The sequence below is a fragment of the Neopsephotus bourkii genome, unplaced genomic scaffold (genome assembly GCF_033783945.1).
Source record: "Neopsephotus bourkii isolate Nb327-2 ecotype Australia unplaced genomic scaffold, CSIRO-AGI_Nbou_v1 NB_318, whole genome shotgun sequence".
Lineage (NCBI taxonomy): Eukaryota > Metazoa > Chordata > Aves > Psittaciformes > Psittacidae > Neopsephotus > Neopsephotus bourkii.
In genome coordinates, this window is record NW_026900826.1 from 3409085 (window position 1) to 3424528 (window position 15444).

A 15444-nucleotide genomic window follows, 5' to 3' on the forward strand; every position below is an offset into this window, starting at 1 on the left:
GCCACTCCTGCTCCTGCTCAGGTCTGCTAAGCCTGCCCATGCCAGGGACCCCGATGGGCCAAGATGATGGAACAAGCCTGGAGGTAAGTGAGCCCTGATTAAAGACATGGTTTTTATCAACATGTCTGTAGATAAATGGCAAGGTACAGCAGCGACTCAGCAATTCCTGATGAGGAACTGCCAGGCTAGGCTCCCACAGGCGGCTTTTTTGCAGGAAGCATAGAAACTCACTGGAAATACATTGAAATCCAAGAAACACCACGTACAGACCTGGAGCACTGGTTGCTGGATTGATTTGTTCATTAGGTAATGGCTGCTTCTGAGAGTAGAAACAGAATTTAACTTGCAGGAGTAAAACTAGGATAATTTCTAGACTTCTTTGGGGACCAGTTTGCCCACTTTTATTCATGAGGTATGAAAGCAAGCCTTCCCACTCTAGAGCTCCTAATACTCCTTCTGTATTCGTGGCCTATTTTTCTGCTTAAGGACAGGGAGGGACCATTGAGTCACACACAATCTCGTGCTCTCCTCCTCCTCTCATTTAAATATTAATATGATGAATTATTACTAGAGTAACAGCTGTGCACTACTCATATCACAGCAACATAACCTTCCCCTCCTCAACAGAGCACAGCTATTCCTGACTTGCCTTTTCTGGTCGACCTTCTCACTTCTTCTGGATGACTTTTTTAAAGTTACTTTGTTAGTTCTGGTGTGGTATCATTCAGATAATTGTTTGTTCTGTTCTTTCTGCTTAAATATTAATGATACTGAGGAAGTCAAAAGATAGCTTCAGTAATGGTAAGTTAAATATCTGTGTGTATTCTCCTATGAGGTCTGCTTTTTAGAGAGAAAGAAGTACAAAGGATTAAGATCAGTCTTTCCAACTAACCCTTAAAAAAACCTCTCTCTTTGAGAATTAACAAAATAGTATATTTATATAAATAAAATCACTGTATATTAGTCAGTGTCTGTAGATAACTCAGAGGAATACCTAACATTGTACCTAGAAGTACTAATGCATTGCATTCTCTGCAGATAAAGTATTGTAAGAGAGACTGCTAATAAAATCATAAAACAACTCTGTATCAACTGCCGAAAATAAGTATTTGGCATCAAACAGAGAAGGGAGGGAATAGGAAGGAAAGATAAAGCACCATGAGGGCTCAATACAATTGGAAATACCAACGTAAAGCAGTCCCTGCAGATTTGCAAATGTTAGCAGATGTTACATTTTGTGGGCAAAGGTCCTCCTCTGCTGAGCACCTTTTGCATGCTTCTTGTGTTTGTGCATGTGTGTGGGTTTTCTCTCCTTGAAAACATCCCTCCTTGGAGTACTTTCATGCTGCAGAAGGAGCAGCTGCGTTTGTTGTGTTCTGGACCACTTCTGTGGAGGACTTAAAGCCAGCAGGAGTGTGTAGAAATCAGGTTTGCTCAATTGCTTATACTTAGCACTAAATGAAACTCACTGCTCTTGTTACTTAGGCAGGAAAAAATCTGAAATGCTCTTACAAAGATTTTTAAATTAAATGTCCATAAATATCAATATATTTTTATTTGAAAATTTTCATTCTAACATTTTGGTTTAACAAATCAGTAAAAAAAGTCAAACAAAATGCTTTCCGTTTGAATAAACTATTAGTTTATTGTTTTGGTTTTGGTTTTGGTTTTTTAAATCGCTCATAAATAAAATGGGAAACTGAAAAAAATAAATCACGATTTATAAATTATTCCCTTCTTTTCCCAGTCCTGAAGAAATCCAGAGAAACTTTTTTTCCCAATCAGCCTTACCAGTGACAAGAGAAAGCAATGCAGGAGGCTTCTACTGCCTGAAAACTTTCCATTCAAAATCAGTGCCTAACCCCACACCTGGTTAAGGGCTGGGGAACATAAAAGTGAAAAGAGAGTACAGAATGTGTTCCTCAGTCACTGACTGCTCTGATGTAATGCTAACAGTACTGCTGTTGCTTCTTGAGTATTTTTTCCACTCTGTTTTTTCTGTACAATTACTTAGTGGAAACAAAGGGCTTGATCGTGTCTGCAGTTCCCACTGTAGTCAGCAAGAGGAAACTCATGGATTGAGACATGCTCAGTACCACCTTTATACATGTATATATGTAGTTTTCTCCCCTTTGTGTTCTGTTCCTTCTCAAGTCTGTGGGAGATGGGGTTTTTCCCTCAATTTACCCTCCACATTGGGGAGTTTTTAGTTCTGGTGCAGGTTGTATTGCAAATTACTTGGCAAAAGCGCTGCTTTTATAAAAAGCCTTGGTAAAGTTGTAGCATATCCCCCAGATTAGATCTCATTTCAAACAGTCCCTTCAGATGATTATCTGCAGTGATTACGACTGAACCTTGTAGCGATCTCGTAACTGTCCCTGTGGACGGAAGAGAAACCTGCTGTCAGAACTACAAATAATTTACGTAACCCAATTTAAAGCTCTAACAAAATGTTCCCTTGGTAAGAGGATTGTTATACTTAACAACGTGCGAGATGAAAATACTTTCCGAAGGTCAGGAATGCACAGACGATAGATTAGATCTCTTGAAAAGACAAAAAGTAGGGTTTTAGCAGAAGTTTTTCCTCTGTCAGACGTTCAACTTGGCATTCTTAGGATCTTATATAAGCATAGCTTTAGTCCTGCAAGTGCTGTGTTCGCTCTGCAGAGGGAGAGGAGCCTCAGAGCTTCAGGTCTGCACATGGTAAAATGTAACTGAAGGTACAGTGGGGACTTGGGCTATTTTCTGCCACCACCATCAGTATAAATAAAAGTCTATTTTAAAGAACAGAAGGGTGGATTTGGGATGTGTTACCTAGATTGTGCCTGCTGCAGGTGAGCAAGCACCCCACTGCTGTGGGTGCCCCATGGCTGGCTGCTGAAGGATGGAGGGGTGGGACAGGCTCTGCAGATGGGGGCTCTGAAAAGCACATCTGACCCAGACACGCACTGGGGCACTGTGTCATGCACTCCTGGTGTTCAGTGACCTGGTTGCTTATGCTCAGTCAGAAGTTAATGCTGTCTTCGTGAAACTGTCAGACAGAGCCTTGAAACCTGGATTTGACTCACTGGGAAACAGCTTTGTGAGATCTAGTTTTTCATGGCAGGATCTGGGGGTAGGGCAGGTATTGAAATGCTTTTCACACAGGATACAGTGAGAATAAAAATAAATTACAGCCTCTGTAACCATCAGAAATTCAGGCTGATGTTGCTGTTGTCCCCATCCCCTGCACACAGTTACATGTGTTTTCTGTCCATCCCTCCAACCATTCAAAAACTGAGATTACAGAGAAGCTAATGATGGAGATTATTTAAGCACTTATTTCCTCACCTTCTTCACTGTTGCATTCCCCTGATCTTGGGCCTCTCCATGTAACTGCAGGCCTCCTGGGTGGTAGGAAAGGCTGTGTGACTGTGCATCAGAGTAAGATAATAGAAGAAGCCTTGTCCTGGAGAGTGGGATATTTCCTTACAGGAAACAGCCCAGCCTCCTGCTTTCCCCTGCTGACAGCCTTTTCCCAAAATACCTTCGCAAAGGTAAAAAGAAGCTTGAACAGGGCCCAGCAGCAAGTGTCCCTGTAGGGGTTCCCTGTGCCCTCCTAGAAACGTCTCATCACAGGGAGAACATCGATAGGACCCTATCTTTCTCAGAAGCTGTCTGGTCCACTTCTCCCCCTCCCTTCAAAGCATTCCTGTGTAGGGAGACCCTTTCACCAACACCTTCCCTGACAGCTAGAGGCTTTCCAGCCCCAGGGATGTCAGGAGAAGGCTGCCCAGAGAGGTGATGCAGCCTATGTTAGCTTTCTGGGTACTTTCCGCTGGGAGCGGAGAGGGTGTGAATGTGCCTATTCCTTTGCCCAGGAAGAGAAGCAATGATGGAGAGGGACTGTACAAGTGGGAGCAGTACACCTCTTGGTGGCTTGGGCAAGGCTGGGAAGTTCTTGTATGCCTTGGTCTTAGTGCTTGCCTCAGTTTTGATAGACTGTGATCTTGCTGATGGATAATTCTTTGGATGGAAACATTTTTGTGACAGGTATATTTCCAAATCTGAACTTTGCTGGAATGTTTAGCTCAAATACTTCGCTGTTTTATGAGAACTGGCATGGAGGAAAGCATTGATTTTGTCCTACTTAAAATCAGGCAAGAAAAGGCTCTTAAAAGGCCCTTGCTTACACCAGAAAAGGAAAGCACTCTCGAAATCCACACTCAAAGATGCACATTTTATCCTCGTGGGAAATCTCTTGATGTCTATGAACTGGAGACCTCACATTTTGCAGACTGGACAGATATGGTAGCAGGTAAATCCCCATGCTGCCGCTCCTGGGTGTGCTCCTGCCCAGCCCACTTCTGAATAGAAATTCTCCTGTGACTGCATCCAAGGCTACTGCAGGCTCTGTTGGGTTTGGGCATCTTAATTGAATAGATGTGGACTGTTCCTCCTGTGCACTGCTTTACCAGCTTCTGTTGGCTCCAGTTAGGAAGATGGAGGTAGCTACCTGATAGAAGCAAGGACAAAATGGGAAATTTTTCAGGAATAGGCTGGGAGAAAAAGCTTGTAAAAAAATGAGGGGAAAAAAAGAGAAAAAAAAAAAAAGATAAATGGGGAAATGGAAGGAGACTTGGATAAAATAGATGACTAGGAGTGGCAAAGCTGGCATGGAGGGTTTGCAAACACAGGTACTTGGGGTATGCAAACACAGGTACTTGGGGTATACAAGCACAGCTACCTGGGGCTTCTGGTGGTGGGGAAAATCACAACTGCCTGGACAAAGCCTAGAATAACTTGCAAAGAATGAGAATTCAGAGCTTCGGGGATCTGCACTTATTGCAAGAAGTACCAATCACTTTGAAAAGTGGGTTGGAAAGTTGAACCGTGGAATAAAGTACCAATCCAATGCAAAATTCAGTTCTAGCAATCTTTAATGTATCTGCTGTTAAGGGCTCCTGTGACCTTGATCTTTGTGGCTCAGTTCAGGAAAGTGGAAATACTAATACCCTGATGTTCTTGCAGATTGTAGAAATTAATTTAATGGGTATATGCAGAGAAATTAAACCCTGGTTCTGCCTTTAGACTGGGGCAATATGTGACGAATAAGACATAGGGCAGTACACTGATTTTATTTTGTCTGGTATCCAATTACTGCTAATCAGGTGAGCACTGTTTGTCTTACGCAATGAATGAAGCAGAGGCCTGAGCACTTGCAAGTGGAAAAAGGAGTATCTGCTCATGCAGTAAAGCTGTATCAGAGCAGATAGAGCTTGTTCTGATTACTGTGCTTGTCATGTCACATGGAGTTCCCTTCAAAGGTCAAAGAAGCTGACATTAAGGCCCATATTCCCATGTTCTCTTGCTATCTGAAACATCAGGGCAATCAGGAAGATAAATCTTGTTCCTCTGTGTGAAAAGGTTCAAAAGTTTCCATTACTACCCTGCTGTTTCACTTGATTACAGCAGGCACCACAGGTTCTTGGTTGAAGTTTTCCTACTTGACAACAGCCTGTTCAAGCCTTGCCACTGATTTACTATCGCCTAGCAATGATTACACTTGTATTGTTTACTAACAAATGTCATTGGACCTAGGATGATAAACATGGGGTACAGGGTAGTACTTTGATCTCAAATTGTACATAGTCCTTGAATCTACAAGCAAATGAATTGCCTTAATTATTTAAACAGCAAAATTATCACAAACCATAATAATCTTACTTTCGTCTGTTCTAGGAAGCATTTAGGCAGCTCATGCAGCTGTGGAAATACCAGCTTGGGTAGTCTGTCAGGAAAAAAAATAGCTGACATCTTGAAACCTTTGCTGCATTGAGAGGAAACCACCACCTTGGTTTTGATGAATATTGTGCTGTCTTGTGAAGTCTTTGTGAAGCATCTCTGACAGACAGGCTTGAGAGTGTTAAGTCCTCCTTGGAGCTGCCCTTGGAACAGGATGGTTTGGGCAGCAGCAATGAGACTCCTAGTCCAGCCCCAGCAGGGGGGTTTGACTCTGAAAGCAAGGGCTAAGACTCATGTCCCTCCTGGATTTCTGGGATGTATCTTTTCCAGGGAAGTTTGTAGCCAGGGAGGCTGTCTGTCCTGGAAAAGTTAATTGCAAGGAAAAGCTGAGAGGTTTGTGAGCTGCAGTCTTGCCACTCTAGGCCACCATTTCAGGACATAGGCTACTAGGAAGGGTTTGCCCACTGTTGTCTAGTGGCTAAAGCCACTGATTTGGGTGACTGGGATCTCTACTGTGCAGCATCACCTTGTCACAAAGTGTCCCACTACTGAGCACAAGTGAATGGATTTGTACACCTAACTTCTGTGATAATGGATACAAGGGAACAGAAGGGTCGTTCAGTTGGCTTGTGGTGCTGTGAGCCACTGGATACATCAGATTACAGATAGGAACCGCATCTAGGGCAATGCTGTCATGGAGCATACATGAGCCCTGTGATCATGCTGGAGTCTGTTGAATTGCTGCAATCATGAGAACCAAGTATTGCAATTAGAGCTGATCTAAAGGTTGAAACTCCTTTACTTTGAATCATCTGATTGCTTTTGTTTTGGGAGTGTCCAGTTTAAACAATGCAGAGAAATTTGAGATAATCTTTAGCAACTTTCTGTGTTTACTAAAATAGGCTTACCAGGAATTGATTTTATTTTAACTGAGGCTTAAATGGTTCTCCAGGGCTTCATAAACCACAAAGAACGAGGGAGTAACAACTTTCCCTTGTCATAAAATACAGCTTTATATGTATGTGTAATCTCTTTACGTTTTCATTGAACAGTTTTTCACTGAATGCGATTGAAAACAATTTAGAGATATGCTGAAGATAAGAAAATGCTGATGCACTGAAAAGCAGAAGGTTTCTCTACCTCTTTATCTTTCTTAATTCCAGCTCATTTGCAAAGTTAATCTCACGTTTCAAATAATGGGAAAAAACGTTTAGAAATAACTATACAGTTTACCTCTACAACATCACTTTCTAATTTTAGGACTGCTTCTCAGTGATTCCTCAGCACCAGGGTATCCTATGGAGTTATTTTTGAGAAGCAGTCTGCAGGGGCCCTTGACAAGAAGAGTGTGTCTCTGTGGAGGCAGCTACACAGCAGTGCAGGAAGAGGCATGTGAGACACATTTTCTCATAGGTCAAGAAGCAAAAAAGATATACAAGATCTCTTTCCAAGTGCAGAAAAGAATGCAGTCTGTGTTTACAATTTTGGGAGGTTTTATGTTTGTGGTCATTAAGGAGAGCTGGATCTCAGGCACTGGAGCTCTTGTTGAGCTCTACAGGGGCTTTCTTCACCTTCACTTATAGCCTTCTCTCTTCCACACATGCAGTGTGTGACACACCTCCTGACAAGTGGATTTGCTTTTATGTCCTGTACTGTATGCATGGACAGATGTATTCCATTTCTGTTTGTACAGCCTTTAACCGAGAAAGTTTGGGATGGCCCAGTTTCAGCACTGTTGTACCTCTAAGAGACGTAATAAAAATAGAGGTAATAAATCTTATGTTTTTAAAACAATAAAGATTCCATCAGATTTAATGTTTTTAATGAAAAAAAAAAAAAGTTCTTTAGACTTACAGAAATGTAGACCATGGGTAAAATCAGTTAGTACAAAAGCTCAAAAAAATGTGTGGTGTATTATTTACTCCTGTCACAGTTAGGAAGGCTTCTAGGCTTTTCTGTCTGCCATGGGAACATGTAGCTTAAAAATGATGGGTAGAAACCATCCACTCTGGAGAGCAGGATGTTTCTAAGGTATGGGTCACAAGTAGGGTCAGATATACCATTGTCTGTTAAAGTGAAATCTCAGCAGAAGTCTCAGGCTAGCCTCCACAATGCTGGGTCTGTGGGAGAAAGCACTGTGGCTGGTTATGACAATGACTGTGGCTGCTTTGAGGCCAGCTCCTATAGCCCCACAGGATGCTTAACTGCAGTGTGGGAACATAGAGGATTTAAATGCATCACACGCTGGACTGGATGACTCAAAAGCACATCTGCTGCGGTGGTACACTATCTATGTCTCACTAATACTTGTAGTTTTACATGTATATCACTCTGTTCAGTCATCAGTGTGAAAGTGTGGTAAGGAGTGGGCTGAGAGGTGCTTATTGCTGTTAGGAAGAGGAGGCAACTTGGTAATGGGGGAGAAGACCAGAGTCACTGCATTTAAATTAAATCTCTTGAGAATTTTGACATGGACTTAAGAATGCTGAGAGTTTGCTACTAATCCAAATAAAGCATTTATTTGAGGTTAAATTACTGTGCTTTATGGAAGCTGATAGAAACAAAATGAGACAGTGAGTTGATGCTCAATTCTGTATTACTATTGTGAATACGAACAGATAGTTCTTGGGATCAGATGAATAGACTCAGATTAACTTCTACACAGTTATTATTGGAGCTATTATTGGAGCCATTTAAAGCAATTTGAGTTGGAAGGCCTTTGCTGAAGCTGATGGGAAATGCAAAGGTAAGAAGATGATCCCAGTGTCTGGCACCAGTCAGTGTCTGGAGAATCTCCAATGCATGTGTTAGCATTTGTAAGTGTGTTAGGAGGGGAAAGCTCCTCCTTCAGAGTAAAAGACAAAGCATGTTCAGACAATTCTGGTCAGTTTTTTCTCTTCAGAGGAACATTCAATTTTCCTGGTTTTCATTGTAGTGTAGTTGCAAGCTTTCTGCTTGAGCTGTAATACGACAGAGATCCTGTGTTTCATAAGCCTGATACCCTCTGTAGTAAATGATGCTTCTGTGCTTTTTTTCTTCCCTGTGTAGTAGTCAGTGGTGCAAGTCCCTCTTTCCTGAGCACTTCAGACAGTTGGCCTCTGTGGAGTGGCCTGAGATCTTGCGTCATTTCCTGTCATCTGTCCAAAGCTATTTATAAAGTGTCTCCTGATTCTGGCACACAGGCAAAACCCAGTTTTCATGAGAAAACAGTTTGGAAATGTACTCCCTCCCAGCAAGTGTCCCGAAACTGTTGAGAAAACCTGAAATGTCCTAGAAAATCTTAATGAAAGCTAAGATATAATGGGGTTGGGGAATATGGGGAATTTAATAATCCATACCTTTGTAGAAAAATCTTTAGAAGTAGGTAGTGCAACATGTGCTGAGAAAATGTTACAAAGCATTAAGGGACAGGAGGTGGTTCCAAAGTTTGTTAACAAAATAAAAACGTTGGGGTTTGATGTCTGAAGATATAACAGAAGTGACTCAAGGCAGCTTCTGTGCTGCTGAGTTTTTGACATGTAATTTGATGGTAGATGTTCTATAAAAAGTTTCTATTTTTTTGTATTTCTTAGGTTTTCCATCTCTTTAGCTTCAGGATACTCACCGGGGTAGGAGCCTGACAGGGACAGTAAGAGGCATTAAGTGAAGCAGTGCACTCCCCAGTGAATCTGCTGTTTATGATAAGTGCTATTTTGGGAATCCTGAAAAAGCATGTTGACCATAGACAAAACGCACCCTGAGCAACAGCACTCACATCGGCTTCCCACTGGCCTGCCTTGACCCTGATGGCATCATGCTTCTTGTCTCTTTATCTTTAGCCATCCAGTATGCTGCTTGCTTGTGAAACTGCTGTATTCATGAGCTTTGGCATGTTGGAGACCACTGTGTGCAGGGTAAAGTGAATGGAGGATGACCTTTGCCTGAGCAGTCACAAAGATGTGATTTCCTAACGTGTCTCCCAGTCCAGCCTGTTTCATCCTGTTTTTACAAACTGCTCTAAGATGTACCAGAGTCTTTCAGGTGCCTAAGCAAGATTGGAGTCCATGTCCCACTCATGAAGGCCTCTACAGGGTACATATCTAAGTAGCAGAAGAGGTCTGACACTCTTCCACTATAACCAATTAGTATTGCTTTTCCAACCGTAAGTTTCTCATGGCAGCAACAGATCATCCTCTTGATGGCTGACAAAGATTCACTTCTAGCCATGCCGTTCATATGTAGGTTATTGCAAAACAATATTTGAAAGTGTTTGAAATGCCTTAACTCACTGCACCTCCTTTCTCCCCTTGTAAGATCGTAGATAACATTTGTTGCTATAAGTTTTATTTGTTGCTAGTAGTTTTGTAGCCTCAGACTGTTGAAGCAATGAATTATCTGATGCCCATGTATTTGTATTTAGTTTTGCCCCCTGTAAATGTATTTCAAGAGGATCCTGGTGTTGGTGAAAATGTCAGTGAATGTTAGTTTGATTATTTTTTCCTCTGTAAATGACAAGCTCTGCAGCACCAGCTGTATTTACAATTGCACAGCACAGGTTTTATCTCTGCAATGCAATAGAAGTCAAAATGCTGCATGTAGGAGGGTTTACTGTTCTGTAGGAATGAACAAGAACAGTTCTACATAGCAATATGTATAGTTCTGCCATTAAATGCAACAGTTTTACAAAACCATATAATTGTTCTACATAAATCCATCATTGGGCCTTTATAACTTCTGTTCAAGAGGTGATGTATGTCCCAGTACGGATCCAAAACCAAATGCACTTTTGCTGAGAGCACCCCACCCTGCTTCCAGGGCATCTCTCCACACTGGTGTACTCACGGTATTACAGATACTTAAATAATACCTGTACAGTAATATACTGCCTTACAACTCTAGCAACACTGCAGCCAATGCAATAACTGGCACAAAGGTGCATTAGACAATTGCTCTGATGCCGCTTCAGTGGGCAGATGAGTTCTAACTACTTCATTTGGTCTGTTGGAGGTGGGGATGAGAGCAGTGTCTTCCTGCAGGTCTGAACAGGGCATAACTGTTGCACACAAAATTCTGTTGTGCTGGGAAAAAAATTTGGTGCTTCTTGTTTCCAACTCATCCTGCTCAGCCCTTTTCCTCTTTCTGTGGAATGTTTTTCAGCTGTAGATTCATCCACTGACTGGATCTACAGCCTGGTTCCAGCACACCTCCTGTGTCCCACGCTGGGAAGTTAGAAGCAACTCAGGTCACTTGGAGAACCCAAGTGTGAAAACGTTGGTACTAGTCATGCTTTAAAAGGTGATTAAACCTAACACATACTGCCTTAATTGCCTACCCTGGTAATCTTTTTCTATGTGTTTGCTATTCCGTGCATGAAATACTGACAGCTATCTGCATGCAAGGTTAACTAATGAGGAATTAATGAAAAGCTGAGAAATCTGGGAGAGCTCCAGCCCTTCAAGTGAAATTCACGAAGAGGGCTGATGCTTTCAGTGATGACCCAGCTACAAGGCAAGTTTTCTAAGCTTTTCTCTTCTCCCAGTATTGCTATGGCTTTGCAAAGTACTGCTTTAGGCAGTTGCTATGTCTTCTGTGCAAAATGCTGGCTAAGACATAAAAAATGGAATTGTCTGTCTTAATGAAGATGTGTGATATTAAATGGGGAGCCTGCATGCAGCTAGCTGTACCAAAGTGTCCTAGATTGCTGATGATCTACCAAGGGGGGAAGAATGACTTTTTCTGGTTTAAGTGTTTGATGACCTTTTTTCCTGCAGTTTCACAGAATTTCCAAAGTATGTCACAGAATCCATTTATTTCTCACCTCAGAGTTGAATATCTTCTATTACTTTCTTTTTCCACCTCCATTTGCCCTTCATACTTTGCTGCTTTTAGTTTGAACTTCTCTTTGTTAATGGTCTTTTCCAGTCTTCCTATTGTTTCACACAGGGATGAAGATCTGAGGGCTTGCCTTTTCCTTTTTTCTAAGTCCCCTAACATCATCCTAGCTTCTTTCCTGATCAGAATGTAGATGGTACAAATCTTGCTCGAACAAAGCTAGTTCCACCAAGGGAGTGCAAATGAGGTGATAGCATGCTGTCTGTGTCCAGGTAGCTTTGGCTACCATCAAGCAGACTTCAGCTAAGAAACCAAACCCAAGATTTTTTAGAAGTTTATAAGATGTCAGCTTCTGTACGGTTACATGCTAATAATGCTGGCATGAAGTATGCTTTAAGATTTATTGGGAAAGCTTTAATCTCTGCAAACCCAGAGAGCATTCATTAGGAGAATATGCTTGAGTTTCAAAAAGAACAAATAAAACCCCCCTATGTCCAGTATGGAAAGTTATAGTCCTGTAGTCCAGGAAATGGAGGTGCACAAGAAGTGAAGTTGGGTTGTCAGTGAAACTCCAATTTATCTGTTTGTGGTGAACGTCAGCACTATGCAACCGTAAGCTGGAACAGTGAGTGCTTTGTAAAGGCTCTGCCTAACACAGTTAAGGTAGCAGTTAGAGACCCAAACAATCTATTCAGACTCTTGGGAGTTGTGCCAGGAGAATCAAATTGTACTTCAGGACCCATATCACCCTGTAGAACACAGGTAAGCATGCACAGGCCAGGGAGGCAGCAGAAATTGAACGTTACTTGAACCTCTGCCCATCCCCTTTAATAAGTTGGATTTCCTGTCTAAAATCATCCCTATACCCATGCAAAAAAAAAATTCCTGGACTTTGATAAGAAGCATGGTCAGTCCTTAAAAATGTATCCTAGGATACATCTCCCTTCCTCTGGGAGGACATGTAAGTCAAGCAGGAGTGGTCCAGCAGGCACTCCGGGTACCGTCTGCTGCCAGTCTTCCCCTTTGTGTCTTAGCAAATTCAGCTGCTCAGGGGACTGATCCTGCAGGACAGGCCAAGAACCAGGCGTCCCCTTAGATAGCTTCATCTTCATTGGAGGTGGAGGCTGCTGGATGTGAGCTATGCACTTAAGTTGAGCCTTTTCTGAAAATACCTGGAATCATGAGAGAGAACTGCATAATGCCAGAAAACAAAGAGTTCCCGCAGAAAAGCCCAGCAGAGCAGTGAAACTGAGAAAAAAAAAGCCTGGAGCTGCCAAGTCACCTTGGGCAACCTTTTCAAACAGCCTCCAAATCTTTCTTCCCTTGCCAATCATAATGGGTGTGGACACTTAAAAATACTTTATTATCTTTTAAGCCACAAGTAACACACAAGACTGAAATATTACATTGGAATTTACTGTTTGATCTTTTTCAACTTTAATACAATAAATGAATCACTGTTTCACTTCTAATTATTTTTTAATTGCTGGGCTTTATGACCTTCAAAGTCCAGCTCTTTTCTTACTCTGCACTTTATTGAGCTAGTATCTGCAAATGCTTTAGAATGAGTTGGTATCATACAGCATATCATCTATGTGCTACGTAATGGCATTTTTGGGGAATGGGGAAACAATTGGATGCAATAATTTATAGCCTAATCAATAGGATATTTAAAATCTGATAACAGATTAGCAATTTGCTGGATTAGGTAGCTGTACGTTGCCATGTGATACACAATTAAATTCTGAGCAACTCTGACAGGCATTGTAATTCTACAGTGAGGCTGAAGACAAGTAACATTGCTGTATCCCCTTTTTCATGATTTTCCTCTAAATCTGAAGGATCTCATTCACTGGATCCTACCACAATGTTAGAACTGCAGAAAATAACTGGGGGGTGGGAAGAAAATAAAGTAGATCTTGATTTACTGATTAGGAATTCCCCCAGATGGTGGTACTTCTGGACTGTGTGAGATTTATGAGTGAATGTGTGCTACCCAGACAACGAAGTGTGCCACTTCCTCCAAGGCTCCTCCATGCTTCCTAAACAGTGTGGGCTGCTGCAGGGCAAACTCCATGTGCAACTTCTCCATCTGACTGAAACGGCAGTGTGGGAACTGGCAAATAGTCCCAATGGATGCATATGATGATGGGCTCTCTAGGTGCTGTTGAAAGGTTATATATAATTTTTTTCTTACTGCAGTACCCTAGGATCAGCTCTTTTGCCTTTCATAATGAAAATACTTTGTATGGGTGGAAGGATTCTTTAATTAACTAAATAGCTCTGGGTTTAGACAACCAACCACTGCTGCTCCTGCCTTTTTTGAGTCCCAAATCTCTTTCTTTAATGCAAGTAAATACCCCTCTTGTGGCTTGGCTCTGCTTGCCGTCCTAACATTACCTCTTCCAAATATGCACTCCTGCAGTTTTGTTTTCTTTATAGGCTGTATTTAAATACAGCCTTCTGGAGCAGCCAGCACTGTAATCTTCTAACTCTTTTGCTGGGTGGGCAGAAGAACTGCAACTTTGTCTCTGACTTTTCTTCACTGTTGGCAGCACAGTTAGCTGACTATAAATTACCAACTACTGTAAAGCGTTAGATTAGTTAGTGACTTCTGCATGCGTGCTATCAGCACAGTGCTGTGTTATCAAGTATCACCTCTCCTGCTAGTGGGGGCAATGTCCAGTGCAGGCAGGTTAGAACTGGATGATCTTAAGGTACTTTCCAACCCAAACCGTTCTATGATTCTATGCTGTGTTGTGGCCAAAGGAAACGCTGAGGCAAAGCCCTAGGCCTTGCCGAGTGTGGCCCTGCCTAGGCTCAAGGTGGACTTGGGGAGTTCAAATGCGCAGGTCTGACTCTAGGTAAAGCTGTCAGGAGGCAGCAGAGATCAAATAGGTGGAGGAAGCAGCAACTGTAGTTGAAGCTTTAGAGCATCACTGCAGTACTAAAGGGCCACCATTAGCATCTGTAAGCCTCTAACTTATGTTAAGTCTAGCAGCAGCGTGTACACCTCCACTAGGCCCCTTTCTTTGAAGTTGTTGGCTCAACTGTTCTTTGAAAGTGCCAAATTCCTCTAACTGGACATAGGGGCTGCTCGGAGCAGCCATATCCCACGAAGACAGGCGAGGCTCTGAGGTGACTGCACAGGAGAGGGTGTCCTGCTGTGGCCCTGGGGCACAAGCACCGGGGAAAGGGTCGGGTGCTCCTTCGGCCCCCAGAGCGCGGCCAGGACTCTGGGTCGACCGCGGCTGAGGCGTGCGGCACCAGACCCGCCGGGCTGTGGACGCTTCCCCCGCCCGCCGCGCTGCTCCCCGCCCCTCGAAGGCGGAGCCGCTGTCGGAGCCGCCCCTCCCTGCCCTCCGCGCCGGGTTACATGGCGGCGGCGGCGGAGGCTGCAGCAACTGCGGCGAGGCGGGTGGGCGCCGGGCGGGAGCCGGTGGTGGGGCCGCGGGGCCTGGCCGTGTGAGCAGCGCAGCCCCCGATGAGCCTGGGAAGGCCCGTGAGTGCGGCGGGGCGGGCGGCGAGGTGGGCGGCGGGAGAGGGGGGATTTCGGGCCGCTGCACACGCGGGCCCGGCCCCGCCGCACAAAGGCGCTTTGTTCCCTCCCGATGGACGGCGGCGCCCCCGGCCCGCTGCGGGCCGCGTCACCCCCTTTCCCCTGCTGCGCTGGGGCCTGGCCCGGCCCCTCCGCACTGCGGCGGCTGCGGCCCGGGGACAGAGGCAGCCCCACGGCTGAGGGGGACGAGCGTCCGCAAGCAGGGCGGGCGGGGGCGGCCGCGCGGTGCCGCCAGCGGGGCGCTGCCAACGGCCTTTAGGGCCCTGAGGGTCGCTTTCCCGCCGGAGCGGGCCCGGCGGCGGCGGCGCCCTGAAGGGCGTTTGAAGGTAGGGGGTAGAGCTCCGCGCTGC

The 15444-nt window shown here is 43.9% G+C and overlaps 1 protein-coding gene across 3 annotated transcripts in view; it reads left to right on the forward strand.

Annotated features, from left to right (window-relative positions):
• The first annotated feature begins 603 nt into the window (after positions 1 to 603).
• The window catches only part of MAPK6 (mitogen-activated protein kinase 6), a 28770-nt gene continuing 13929 nt past the window's right edge, over positions 604 to 15444 (forward strand). Inside the window, exons 1-2 of one of the 3 annotated variants that reach the window (XM_061347410.1) lie at positions 604 to 801; positions 10861 to 10998. The gene's annotated coding sequence lies outside the window, so the exon portion shown is untranslated. Of the gene's footprint in view, positions 802 to 10860; positions 10999 to 14881; positions 15038 to 15444 lie in introns of those variants that run through there. The other 2 variants (XM_061347411.1, XM_061347408.1) reach the window with 2 other exon arrangements.